At 39.2% G+C, this 12,296-nt stretch overlaps 1 protein-coding gene and 1 long non-coding RNA gene across 3 annotated transcripts in view; one reads left to right on the top strand and one right to left on the bottom strand.

Moving 5' to 3' along the window:
* Positions 1 to 12,296, bottom strand: part of AUH (AU RNA binding methylglutaconyl-CoA hydratase) — a 191,234-nt gene that overhangs the window by 60,197 nt on the left and 118,741 nt on the right. The window lies entirely within an intron of this gene.
* LOC135972407 (uncharacterized) overlaps positions 1 to 12,296 on the top strand; it is a 90,611-nt gene that overhangs the window by 40,663 nt on the left and 37,652 nt on the right. The gene's annotated exons all lie outside the window — the stretch shown is intronic.

The raw sequence follows: 12,296 nt of genomic DNA, 5'->3' as shown, positions 1-12,296 counted from the left end.
CAACTCTGCCCTCTATATAAGATGCAAAAGATGTATAAGATGTACTTCGTGTAATTATATACCTAGTCCATTGCTTTCACTGAGCATTTACCGAAATACTGCACTACTGTCCCTGTTTAAAGAAATTCAAACCTGCAAGTACAGTAAATGATACTGTGTAAATATGTATATATGCCCCAAGCAAAGATTTCTCCAACAGAAAAAGGGAGATGAACCAGAGACTCCATAAAGGCCACTAGGTATGTTGCTACTGCAAGTATACTTAATGTGCTCAGATACATAGATAGGATTCCACCGGTAGCATGGAAAATTTGGCCCTTCTTCTGCTATGACAGCTGCAGAACTGTTACATCCTCCAAAGCTTCCCCAGCTTGAATTAATGTTGAAAGTAATACTGATAAAAGGCCTTGTTACTATTGCTATTACTAGGCTGCAGATCTCCAATCAGATCATAGCTTCCATCCAGCCCATTTTATAAAAGCAAAGTAAGATCTACACCAATAAGATCAACAATGCATATATTTATTTTTATACAACCTAGATTTATCTGTGCACATTCTATAGTAATGGAAAATGGAATATTCACCTATTACTATTACAGTGTTTATATTCCAGTTGATCAAACTTATAACATTGCTTTTCTGATAGTGTTAATACACCAACAAACTCGAGCAGGTAATGAAAAGCTAACAATTAAAAATGTATATTTAAAGATCTTCTGCAAAGGACATTATACAAATTACGCTTGTGCCCTCATTTGTTTCCTTATGACATACAATGAAGGCCTGAAAAGTTCCCCCCACTGCCCCCAGCCCGCCCCCCCAAATAAAAACGACAGGATCTACGTTATAAACATGTTTCCCTCTGATTTTTCACCTTGGATATATCTGGAATGTCAACTGTGTTTTCCCCTATTTTTGATGAAGGACTTGTTGAGTGCTTCTATGATGTATATTGTTAACTTTCCCACCTTCATAGAAGGGGTGAAATATTGAATCTTCAACAAAGGCTTCCTTTCTCCAAAATACTAATTAGTCATTGAAGTAAATAGATGTTAACATAACCAAACAAAAAACAGGTTGTAACAAATCCCTTCCCCTCTCAACTGCTCAGCTTTTAGTCTCTTGCCTCTTGTGATGTTATCATTGCACTAGTTTCTAAAGCAAAGAAAACTCATAAAATCAACCCCTACAGGACTTTATACTTCAAAGAAATAAAATAATGCACAAAATCAATTTTGCTTTTCTTGAAAGTCACCTTTAAAATTGTAGCATAAGTCCCAACTTAGAAGTGCACATGATAGCTGGAAAAAATATTATTTTTAAATTACTTCTGTAACTTCATTACAAACCAGTTGCCCAAGTACAGATACATCATATTTTCCTACACAACAAAATTGCCAAGTTCTACTGCACTGTTAACTATATTGATACCTGAGTGCTGATTCGTAAGACTATAAAACAGGAGGTAATGATGAGGACCACAGTTCAACCAGTCTTTACCCCAGTGAGACAGTGTGATTCATATAATAGACATTTTCTAAATGTCTGAGAAACTATTCTGCATAAACTCCCCCATAAAAGAAGGATTAAAGTATAATACAAAACCTTAACTGGCCAGAAGACCTGACGCACAGAGACCTGAGAGTTGATGGGGTCAAGCAAACAGTGATCTAATGCAAAAACTATTTAGTTACAGAGACCTATATGTGAACATTAAAATGTCCATCTTATTTGCACATAAACACTGAGTAGAATCGCAATAGAAGAGTTATTTTAGTATGTTATATACAGGTATTCTCATTTTATGATTAATTTATTAATCTATTTATTTATCTTGTATTAATTCTACTTGTAGTTCCGACAGTCTCCAGGAAACATTCATTTCAGAAATTTGGGTTCTGCTGAAATCAACGCTCTGGAAAGGCCACTAGCTACCATAAATTTTAACTCTGTCACCCATGTTTTTTGTAAGTGAATATACAGAAGGTGTCATAGTTCAGAACGACAAAAGTTGAAAAAATTAATAAAAAAGATCTTGAAAAAACCCTCAGTGAACATGGTTCTCTTTCCCTCCCACAAAATAATCTTGGGTTTATCACAACCCTACCCAAATTTAAAACAAAAATGTAGAAACTGACACAACACTATGTTTGCAAACAGAAAAATCTTATTTAATGCATAAAATATGCCCATAACTCTCCATTTTTTCGTAGTAAGGGTATTCCAGAACACCAAGTATCCAGCAGTAGCAAAATCAGCCCTATAAAAATGCCTTGTAATTGAGCTATTTCTAAAACTTTTACATAACCAGTGATATATAAAATATCAGAGATTCTGTAACAGCAACCAGAAAAACTAAGCAAATGTTGCTACAACTATCTGCTGTTCAAAATGAATCTCAACTTTATATATCTTAATACATTATGTGCTGCTTAGGTGCACATAACATCTTCATGTAGTTCATGTAATTATATACCTAGTCCATTGCTTTCACTGAGCATTCACCGAAATACTGCACTACTGCCCCTGTTTAAAGAAATTCAAATCTGCAAGTACCGTAAATGATACTGTGTAAAAAGAGTCACATGTCTTTCGTTAGGTACTTGAAGTTTCAGTATAAATGATGAAAATACTTTTATCTCTAGACTAAATGCATGTACTATATAAAAGCACACAAATATTTCAGGTGTAATGTGGCATTATTCAATCTCTACTGTATGGTCACCTAGTCTATTCTTAGTCTATATATACAACCTCAACTACCTAGCTTCGGTAAAGCATTCACAAACGAGTACTGTACCAGCTTACATGAATATAACCCATGTTATGTACTTCACTAAGTTAGATTTCCAAGTATATGGTAAAGCCCACTGCTGTGTGAAATTACAATCTAATCATCCTGAATCAATCATGTCTACCAACCATCATGCAAAAGTTCAAGCAATTGAAGCTCTCTGATACAGAGTGGAAATACACAGTAGGGACTCAAGGCAAGGGATATTATCTTTGATCTTAATATCTCCAAATCTTTTCTGGCAAACTACATTCCAACTAGACAAGTCTGCTATTGAAATATGAGAAAGGCAAAGATTGAGTAGATTACAAAAATGTTGGTTTTTGTTATCCTTTTTTTAAATTCTGAAAGTAAAAAAAGTATGATTAGATAGAAAACGTTTCAACATCTCTCTGGCATCTTGGCACTGCTTATTGAGGATTATTATAATTTTGGTTATTTGCTTCCATCATCTTAAACTATATATACCAAAACATGGCATTATAAGATTGCCTTTCAAAGATACGTTACATAGGAGTTCACATACTAATAGACTACAAAGCAAGAAGGGACCATCATGATCATCTAGTAGTCTGATCTCCTGCACATTGCAAGCCACAGAACCTAACCCACCCACTCCTGTATATAGACACATCACATCTGACTGAGCTACTGAAGTTCTCATATCATGATTTAAAGACTTCAAGTTACATAAAATCCACCATTTACTCTAGTTTAAACCTGCAAGTGGCCTGTGCCCCATGCTGCAGGGGAAGGGAAAAAACAAAACAAAACAGCGTCTCTGTCAATCTGACCTCGGGGATAATTCCTTCCCAGTTCCATATATGGAGAGCAGTTGGACCCTGAATATGTTGGCAAAGCTCACTACACAGACACCTGGGAAAAAATTCTCTGTAGTAACTCAGAGTCCTCCCCATCTAGTGTCTTATCTCCAGCCATTGAAAATATTTGCTACTAGCATTTGCAGATGGGCCACATGCCATTGTTGGCAATCTCATCATACCATCCCCTCCATATACTTATCAAGCTCAGTCTTGAAGCCAGTTAGGTTTTTTTGCCCCCCACTGCTTCCTGTGGAAGGGTATTCCAGAACTGCACTCCTCTGATGGTTAGAAACTTTTGTCTAATTTCAAGCCTCAACTTGCTGATGACCAGTTAATGTCCATTTGTTCTTATGTCCACACTGGCACTTAACGTAAATAACTCTTCTCCCTCCCTGGTGTTTATCTCCCTGATGTATTTATAGAGAGCAATCATATCTCCCCTCAGCCTTCGTTTTGTTGGGCTAGACAAGACAAGCTCCTTAGGTCTCCTCTCATAAGGTTGGTTTTCCATTCCTCTGATCATCCTAGTAGCCCTTCTCTGCAACTGTTCCAGTCTGAATTCACTTTTCTTAAACATGGGAGACCAGAATTGCACACAGTATTCCACATGAGGTCTCACCAGTGCCTTGTATAATGATACTAACACTGCCCTGTTTCTACTGGAAATACCTCTCCCAATGCATCCTAGGACTGTATTAGCCTTTTTCATGACCGCATCACATTAGCAGCTATTAGTCATCCTGTGACCAACCAGTATACCCAGCTCTTTCTCCTCCTCCTATCTCTTCCAACTGGCAAATCCCCAGATTATAGCAAAAATTCTTGCTGTGAGTCCCTACATGCATGACCGTGCACTTTGCACTATTAAATTTCATCCCATTTCTACTACTCCAGTTTTCAAAGTCCTTTGGATCTTCTTGTATGATATTCCGGTCTTCCTCCATATTGGCAATACCTCCCAAGTGTGTGTCATCAGCAAATTTTACTGGCAGACTCCCACTTCTTGGGCCAAGGTCATTAATGAAACTGTTAAATAAGATTAGTCCCAAGACCGATCCCTGAGGAACTCCTCCAGTAACCTCCCTCCAGCCTGGCAGCCTTTCAGTATGACCCATTGTAGTCTCCCCTTTAACCAATTCCTTATCCACCTTTCAATCCTCATATTAATCCCTATCTTCTCCAATTTAACTGTATCAAATGCCTTACTGAAATCCAGATAGATTAGATCTGCTGCATTTCCTTTGTCTAAAAAAGCAGTTATCTTATCAAAGAAAGTGTTGAGATTGGTCTGGCACCATCTAACCTTTTGTAAAACCATATTGTACTTTATCCCAATTACCGTTTATCTCTATGTCCTTAACTACTTTCTCTTTCAAAGTTTGTTCCAATATCTTGCATACAATTGATGTCAAACTAACAGGTCAATAGTTTCATGGATCATTTTTTTCCCTTTCTTAAAAATAGGTACTATATTAGCAATTCTCCAGTCATAGGGTATGACACCCAAGTTTATGGATTCATTAAAAATCCTTGCTATTGAGCTTGCAAGTTCATGTGATAGTTCCTTTAATATACTTGGATAAAGGTTATCTGGGCTCCCAGATTAGGTCCTATTAAACTTTTTGAGTTTGACTTCCACCTTGGAATTGGTAATTTCTGCTTCCATATCCTCATTTCCATTAGCCACCTTGCCACTACCCCTAAACTCCTCATTACTCTTATTAAAAACTGAGGGAAAGTATTCATTTGGGTATTGGCCCGCACCTAAGATTATCTTTAACCTCCACCCCAACATCAGTGTTTAGTGATCCCGCTTCTTCTTTCCTTGTTTTCTTTTTATTTCTATGGCTATAGAACCTTTTACTACTGGTTTAAATTTGATTTGCAAGGTCCAACTCTGCTTGGCTTTTGGCAGTTCTCACTTTATTCTTACACTTTCTGACCTTCAAGAGGTAGCTTTCCTAGTTGATCCATCGCATCTTCCATACCTCACAGGCTTTCTGATTTTTCTTAATCACCTGTCTGAGATGTTTGCTCGTCCTGTTTGGTCTGCAACCCTTCCCTATGAAATTTTTCACCTCGCTTAGGGTGCAAGTTCAGATATCTTCTGCAACTTTGATGTAACGTAATTCCAAGCCTCCTCCACATTCAGATCCTTGAGTTCTTCAATCTAATCCACTTCTCTAACTAATTCCTTTAATTTCATAAAATTTTCCCTTTTGAAATCAAGGACCCTAGTTGCAGACCTATTTTTGTTTATCCTTCCATCTAGTTTAACCTGAATTAGCTTATGATCACTCACACCAAAGCGGTCTTCTGCAACCAGTTCTTCAGTGAGGTCTGCATTACTTACCAATACAAAATCTAAAATGGTATCACCTTTTGTTGGTTCAGTGACTATTTGGTAAAGAAACCTATCAGCTATACTGTATCAGGCCAGTGGTCTATCTAGTCCAGTTTTGTGTGTCTGACAATGCTCAGTACCAGAAGCTTCAGAGGAATGTGAGACAAATTCTGCAATAGACAGTTTTAGAATAATCTGCCTATAGGGAAAGTTTTTCCCTAACTCCATTTAGTTAGAGTTTGGCTTATTTATTTCCTTTCCATTTGTTTAATTTTTTTTTTATTCCTTACTATAGCAACTTGATCTTTTTTATACTGTATAAATGTCCAGTCTTTAATTAATCTTGCTAACCTCTTAGCCTTAAAAATCTATCTATCTGGAGGGAATGAGTTCCTCAGCTAATTGTGAGTTGTGTTACAAATCATTTTTAATCATTTTTAAAGTTGCTGAGTTTCAGTTTAATTTATCAAATTAAATCAACCATTTGATTTTGCTGCAAAGCAATATGTCTAATGGCCTTTTTCACAAGGAAAGTGGCTGAGTAAATGGCACTAAAAATTGAAGTAAAAGAAGGGAGATTGATAACCACTAAAGAAATTTGTTTGACTGTTTGGTGGAATATGCAATTTGAAGCGCAGAGTGATATATATAGATATAAAATTTTTAACAAGTTAAGTTTTGTTTCTGTAAATGAAAGTAAGGCAAGTTTTCACAACACTGATAAAAACCACAAGTAACTTTTGACAAAAAGTGTCTCAATCATTGCTAAAAATGAAAATATTAGTCATATGGATGTGTCTAGCATTTAGATGAACTGATATTCTAATGTAGTTCTTGGAAAACATTTTTCTCCTACACACATTCTTATAGATTTTTTTTTCATTATGGAAATGATTACTACTATTACACCACTGCTATATTTCTGCATACTACTACACCACTTCCATATTTCTGTAATGACTGATATATTTTACTTAAATCAGATGCTCGCACAGATGAAGCTGTACTGCAAATGACAAATATCCCAGTGTCATTATTCCCATAGTTACATAAAATTAGTTTATGGATTAGTTTGGATTTGTAAATCGTTTAGAAATTTCCTTACTGTTAATCTATTTTGTATATGACTAGGTGTTACAAATCATAGAATTTTTTTATAGTATCTTTCATGCAAAACTGAATATCCAAACTCTTTTTCACAATACACAACAGTCTATGTCTGACTCTAAATTATATTCACTTCCAAAATCTTCATTAATGCAGAGTTAAAGTTCACCAGCAAGGCCTCGTATCCTTCCAGAATGTTGAGTGCACGTAATATTGAAACCTCTAAAATGAGGAAGGGAAAGTATAACATACATTTATGAAAACTGGAAAATGCAAAGGTAAGGTACATAACACTTTGACTTCACAACCGTAACTCTTTCCTCTGCGTACCACCCCACTTCACCTCAACACACATCATAAAACACTCTATCCTTCCAAATTATTTGGAGCACTGCAGAAAGGAGCCCAAATACAGTAGAAGAAACTTGTTTTCACCAAGGTAAAAGTTGTGTTTAGGGCAGGTTAAGGAAGCACCAGCTAGTTACTATTAGGGTTACCATACGTCTGGTTTTTCCCGGACATGTCCGGCTTTTTGGTAATCAAACCCCCGTCCGGGGGGAATTTCCAAAAAGCCGAACATGTCCGGGAAAAATACCGCCGGCCGGGCACTTCCCCTCCCGGGCTCCGGGGGCGCAGGGTCCAGAGGCAGGGGGGCTGCCTGAAGCCGGCAGCACTCGAGCTCCTAGGCGCTTACAGAGCCCAGGAGTTCAGGGAGCACAGCAGCCGCCGGAGCCCGGGAGGGGAAGTGCCCGGCCAGGGGCACAGGGTCCGGAGCCATGGGGGCTGCCCGAAGCCTGAGCGCTACTGCTTCACAGTTTGCCGGGCAGCCTCCAGACCCTGCGCCCCTGGCTGGGCGCTTCCCCTCCCGGACTCCATCTGCACTGGGGAAGCTCAGGCCGAGGGTGCAGGGTCTGGGGGCTGCCCCGCAAACCGTGAAGCCGGTAGCGCTCGGGCAGCCCTTTTCGCGTGGCTGGGAGGGAGGAGGGGGAAAGCGGGGCGCTCAGGGGAGGGGGCAGAGTTAGGGCGGGGACATTGGGGAAGGGGCAGGGCTGGGGTGGAAAAGGGGCGGGGCCAGGGCCCCGTGGAGTGTCCTCTTTTTTTATTTTTTAAATATGGTAACCCTACCTACTATGTCTGATCACCACTTCGTGTACTTCACAAAAACCACACCAGCACTGCCAGATATTACCCACCCTCAATTGTTGTCTCATGAATTCCCTCTGGAATATCACCTGTACTTGCCTGTGAATAAGTCCTGTAATACATCATAGTGCACATGCATAATGCTAGACACTGGATTTATGGCTTATTACAACAATCTGTATCTCATTAACCCCCACTTTTTGTCCTATGACTACAGAGGTGTTAACAGGACACTCTACCTTGAATGGTCTGTTAGAATATGTGCTAACTGCTTATGCTAAGCTATCTGTTCCATCTTTCATTTAGCTGTGACACTCAGAGTACCTTTCCCAGACCTCAAAAGCTTTCCTCTCATTAACAGAAGTTGGCCCAATAAAAGATATTATCTCACCCATTTTGTCTTTCTAATAGCCCGAGACTGACACGGCTACAACTACACTGCATGCAGAAATCCCAATGGGAAGAACAGACTATTGTGCACATCTACTTGCACTATCAACATAATTAAGCACAGAGAAGATGGTTCCATGATCTGAAGGTAGAAAACCCTTTCCTCATATTGCTGAGAGTGCTGTGGCTATGCGCTGCAGGTAACCCCTGTAACCAGTCAATACAGCTATCCCTAACACTACGAACTGCAGCTGAGAATATAATTCTGTGGGACACAACACACAAAATAGCTCATTTTGTTAGTCATTCCTCATGTATGCTTATTATTGGACATCACTGGCTGGACCATTTTATTCCCAGTGACTATTGTCACCCCATAGTTCAGGTATATCCCACCTTTATCCAGCAGCCTTACCTTTGTGTTGTCTTGTTTTCATAGGTTTTGGTTTATTTTACTCCAACTCTATTTCCTGCATTTTAGATCTTTAAACATTGGTGCACTTGGCATCACAAGGACTTGGTTGAATAAACCTCATGATTGCAATATTGGTACAGAGGAGCATAGCTTGTTCAGTAAGGATAGGCAGGGGGAAAAAGAAGGAGGTGTTGCCTTATACATCATGAATACGTACACTTATTATGAGATTCATAAAGAGGTGAAAGGCAAAACAGTTGAAAGTTTTTGGGTGAAGATAAAAGGGGAAAACACAGGGACAATATCATAGTAGGGGTCTATTATAGACCACAATATCAGGAGTAGGAGATGGATGAGCCATTTCTAGAATAAACAACAGAAATATTCAAAACAGAAGACCTGGTAGTAATAGGGGACTTTACCCAGACATCTGTCGGAAAAATAATATGGAAAAAACACAATAAGTTCTTGGATTGCATAGAAGACAACTTCTTGTTTCAAAAAGTGGAGGTAGTAACCAAGGGTACAGCATTTTAGCCATGATTCTGACCAACGGGGAGTAATTGGTTGCAAATCTGAAGGTAGAAGGCTATTTTGGTTGAAGTAATAAGACTTCATGATTCTAAGGAAAGGAAGGAGTAAGAGCAGCAGAATAGGACAAAGGATTTCAAAAAAGCAGACGTTAACAAATGCAGAGAACTGATAGGTAAGGTCCCATGGGAAGAAAACCTAAGGGGAAAAGGAGTCCAGGAGAGCTGGACAATATTAAAGGCAAAACAGCAAATCATCCTGATGTGAAGGAAAGATAGGAAAAATAATAAGAAGCCAATATGGTTCCCTCAGGAGCTCTTTAATTATCTGTAAATAAAAAAGAAATCCCACAAAAGAGGAAACATGGACAAATTTCTAAGGATGAGTACAAAAGAATAGTACAAGCCTGTAGGGACAAAATCAAAAAAGCTAAGGCACAAAATGAGTTACATCTAGCAAGGGACATAAAAGGCAATGTGAAGAGGTTCTATAAAAACATTAGGAGCAAGAGAAAGACAAAGGGGTAGGTCCTCTACTTAGCAGGTAAGGAGAGCTAATAATGGATGATATCAAAAAAGCTAATGTGGTTAATGCCTGTTTTCCTTCAGTCTTCACTAAAAAGAAAAATTGTGACCAGATACTTAAACATAATCAATATTAACAACAAGGGGAAGGAGTGCAATCCAAAATAAGGAAAGAACAGGTTAAAGAATATTTACATAATTTATATGCATTCAACTCATCAGGGCCTGATGAAATTCATCCACGAGTACTTAAAGAATTAGCTGAAGTAAACTTGGAACAGTGAGTGATTTTCTTTGAGAACTCCTGGAAGACAGATGAGGTTCCAGAGGACTGCAGAAGGGCAAACATAGTACCTATCTTTAAAAAGGGGAACAAAGAGGATCTGAGAATTATAGACCAGTCAGCCTAACCTGGATACCTGGAAAGATACAGGAACACATTATTAAAAAATCAATTTGTAAGTACTGTGACGGGGCAAGGCCAGATGGCTATAGTAAAGTAGTGAGGAACAGATATGTTGGCCCCAGGCTAAACAAATCCCTTGTACCATGGTAACCAAATGGCAGTTGCTCCAGGTTAATCAAGACACTTGGGCCAATTAAGATCCTTCTAGAAAGCAGTGGAGATAGCTAGGTGGATTGGGACACCTGAAGCCAATCAAGGGCTGGCTGGAACTAGTTAAAAGCCTCCCAGTTAGTCGTGAGTGTCAGGAGCTGTAGGAGGAAGCTGTGCTGTTGGAGGAACTAAGCAGTACAAATCCATATCAGGTGCAAGGAAGGAGGCCATGAGGTAATGGTGAAGGAGATATTGAGTGGGGGCTGCTGTGGGGAAGTGGCCCAGGGAATTATACATGTCCTATTTCCAAAAAGTCAGCTACCATAGCTACTACTATTAAGGTCCCTGGGCTGGAGCTTGGAGTAGAGGGCGGGCCTGGGCTCTGGGAGACAACAGAGACTGTGTGAGGGAGGGTTGCTTTTCCTCACCTCCCTTGCTGGCTTATGATGAAAATGTCTCAGTAAGCTGTGACCCTTGCCTCTAGAGAGAGAAGGGCTACGTGGAGGGTCACAGTGAGCCTCTGAGGCTAGTGAAATCCTCCAGGAAACGTGGGACCCATGGAGACAAGGACAGAGCTTTGTCACGGTACCTACAGGATAATAAGGTTATAAGTAACAGCCAACATACATTTGTCAAGAACAAATCATGTCAGACCTACTTTCCTTCTCTGATGGAGTTACTGGCCTAGTGGATGGGGAGGAAGCTGTAGATGTGATTATATATCTTGATTTTAGTAAGGCTTTTGACACAGTCTCACATGACATTTTCCCAAGCAAACTAGGTAAATGTGGTCTAGATTAAACTGCTATAAGGTGAATGCAAAACTGGTTGAAAGACCAGGCTCAGAGCATAGTCATCAATGGTTTGCTGTCAGTCTGGGGGGATTTTTCTAGTGGGAGTCTCACGGGGGTCTATCCTGTGTCTGGTACCATTCAAGATTTTCATTGCTCATTTAGATAAGGAGTGCAGATTATGCTTATAAAATCTGAGGATGACACTAAGCTAGGAGTAGTTGTTGGCACTATGAAGGACAGGATTAGAATTCAAAATGACCTTGACAAATTGGAGAATTGGTCTGAAATCAGCAAAATGAAATTCAATAAAGACAAGGAAGGAAAAATCAAATGTACAACAACAAAATGAGGAATAACTGGTTAGGCAGTAGTACTACTGAAAAGGATCTGGAGGTTACACTGGATCACAAATTGAATATGTGGTATATTAACAGGAGTGTCATATGTAAGACATGGGAGGTAATTGTTCTACTCTACTTAGCACTAGTAAGGCGTCAGCTGGAGTATTATGTCCAGTTCTTGGCACCACACTTTCAAAAAGATGTGGACAAAATGGAGTGTGTTCAGAGGAGAGCAACAAAAATTCTAAAAGGTTTAGAACCTGACCTATAAGGAAAGGTTAAAAAAACTGGGCATATTTAGTCTTGAGAAAAGAAGACTGAGAGGTGACCTGATAAGAGACTCTTCAAATATGTTAAGGGCTATTATAAGAGGATGGTGATTAATTGTTCTCCATGTCCACTGAAAACAGGACAAGAAATAATGGGCTTAATCTGCTGCAAGGGAGATTTAGGTTAGATATTAGGAAAAACTTTCTAATTATAAGGATAATTAAGCTCTGGAATAGGCTTCCAAGGGAGGTTGGGGAATCC

The sequence above is a fragment of the Chrysemys picta genome, chromosome 6 (assembly GCF_011386835.1).
Source record: "Chrysemys picta bellii isolate R12L10 chromosome 6, ASM1138683v2, whole genome shotgun sequence".
Lineage (NCBI taxonomy): Eukaryota > Metazoa > Chordata > Testudines > Emydidae > Chrysemys > Chrysemys picta.
Note: the sequence above shows the minus strand (reverse complement) of the source record. Positions and strands in the feature narration are given on the sequence as shown.